Here is a 2,288-nt window from a genome sequence, read left to right on the forward strand (position 1 = left end):
TGAGAGGTCTGCCGTTAGTCTGATGGGATACCCTTTGTAGGTAACTTGCCTTTTTTCTCTTGCCAGTCTTAGTATCTTGTCTTTGTCTGTGGTTTTGGTCAATCTGGCTATAATGTGTCTTGGAGAAGATCTTCTTGGGTTGATTCTATTTGGGGTCCTCTGTATTTCTTGGGACTGAATCTTTGAGTGCCTCTCCAGGTTTGGAAAGTTTTCTTGCAGGATTTCATGGAGTAGATTATCAATGCCCTTATGAGTTTCTTCACCTTCTGGGATGCCTATTATCTGGATGCTCAGACATTTAATTGTATCTACTATTTCTCGTATATTATTCTCAAATTTTTGGGCCATTTTCTCAGTCTTCGCGGTGGATTTTTCTAGGCCAACCATTTTCTCTTCTACATTAGAGATTCTATTTTCTGTATGATCTAGTCTGCTTTTAATACTTTCAAGGGAGATTTTGACTTCTTGTATTATAGCCTTCATCTCTAACAGTTCCATCTGATTCTTTTGTAAAGTGTGAAATTCCTCTTTTAGATCTAGCATGAATTTCCTCACTTCCTGGAACTCTTCAACTCCTTTCTCCTTCCTCTTCAGCAGTTCCTTGTCTCTCTTCTCTTCCATCTCTGTAAGCTTTGCCATTATGAATGTTCTGAATTCTTTATCAGACATTTCCATGATTTCCATGGAACTCTGTGTGGATGAAGAGCAGCTATCTGTTTCCCTTGTGGGAGAGGTATTTTCCTGCTTCCCCATATTTCTTGTGGTCCTGCAGCGATTTCTAGTCATCTGGTGGATGGTCGGTTTCTTCCCAAACTTGGAAGTTCAATCAGAGGGTCGATTCATTCCTCCATTTCCCCCAAAATGGCTAGACCACAGGAGCCATGGAGCTAGTTCTTGAAGAATGGCTATTCTGTTCCCTTCTTTCTCTCCACAGTGATGGCTATTCTGTTCCCTTCTGTCTCTCCACAGTGAGTTTTCTATACTGGAGGATGAATTATCAGTGGGACCTCTTAATTCCTCCGTTTTCCCCAAAATGGCTAGATCGTAGGAGCCATGGAGCTGGTTCTTGAAGAAGGACTGTTCTGTTCCCTTCCGCCTCTCCTGGGTCAAAGCCTGGCATAATTTTCAAGTTGTGGGGCTAGGACTGTAAATGTGACTGGCCATGTAGAGTCAACCTTCCAATGTACAGAGTTTAAACACTGCCCTGTGAACTGGCCCATTAGTTTAGTTTTTAACATATGGATTAGCAGTTATTTTAGATAATTCTTTTTGTTTTGTTCATAAATTATATATATACATAATATGTATGTATAAATTACCATACATTGTTACACTGTACAGCATGGTTTTTACCAGCAAGAATGCAATGCATATCAGTCAAGACAAAGGCATTACCATATACATGACCATCAGCAAATAACTTTTCATTTGTGTGTCAATTAAATGTATTGTTTACTTTTTTTCCAGTTACCCTCACTTCCTCTCTCTATTCCTCATCCCCTATTACCCCTTCGTTACTATCTCTAATATCTACAGTTGCCCTCCCTGCTATTATACCCTCTAACCTTTTGGTTTCTGCTATAAGATGCCATATTTGGTATGTATTCAATGGGGCTATACAAAGTATGTCTTTTTTTTCAGTTTAATTTCTCTACATATTTATTATTAGCTATGTTTAATGCAAAAGTGGGGACAGAAAGCTCACAAACACTGTACACAACTTCACAGGACACACTGCAGAAAAAGTGACTGAGTTGGATCAATAGTATCCTAGGGTCTTGGTGAACGCATTCCTGGGGGAGGTGGACCTCTGATCCCCGGTGGAGGGAGGTCTCATTCCTGGAGGGGGGATGCCTATGGGTGTACCTCGAGCTGGGGGAAGCCCAATTGGCAGACCCATGGGTGGTCTCATACCAGGTGGAGGCCCCATAATGCCTGGAGGTGGGGTTGCTCTGCGAACTGGTGGGGGTGGATTCCCCCGTCCTGGGGGGTACTGAGTCTGGGCTCCAGCAATGCTGGCAGTAGCAGCAACAGCGGCAGCTGCGACAGTGCCTCTGCCCTGTGGGGTCATCACCAGCTGGGAGGGGCCGCTCACTCCTCGGACAGGGCCTGCTAACCCCGCAGGAGCCTGAGGGATTGGTACACCAGCTGGGACGCCTCTGCCAGCCGCCCTGCCAACCCCAGGGCCTCCTGCAGCTCCAGCAAATGGTACTCGAGCAATGCCAGTATCTTTGGGAGGTGGCCCTTCCACAGTCATGGATACCAAGTTCTCCCCACGCAGCAACACC

The 2,288-nt window shown here is 44.7% G+C and overlaps 1 pseudogene; it reads right to left on the reverse strand.

The window, feature by feature from the left end:
- Positions 1-1,770: 1,770 nt before the first annotated feature.
- Positions 1,771-2,288, reverse strand: part of LOC102477757 (small nuclear ribonucleoprotein-associated protein N pseudogene) — a 735-nt pseudogene continuing 217 nt past the window's right edge.

Source organism: Tupaia chinensis, unplaced genomic scaffold (assembly GCF_000334495.1).
Source record: "Tupaia chinensis unplaced genomic scaffold, TupChi_1.0 Scaffold147681_1, whole genome shotgun sequence".
Classification (NCBI taxonomy): Eukaryota; Metazoa; Chordata; class Mammalia; order Scandentia; family Tupaiidae; genus Tupaia; species Tupaia belangeri.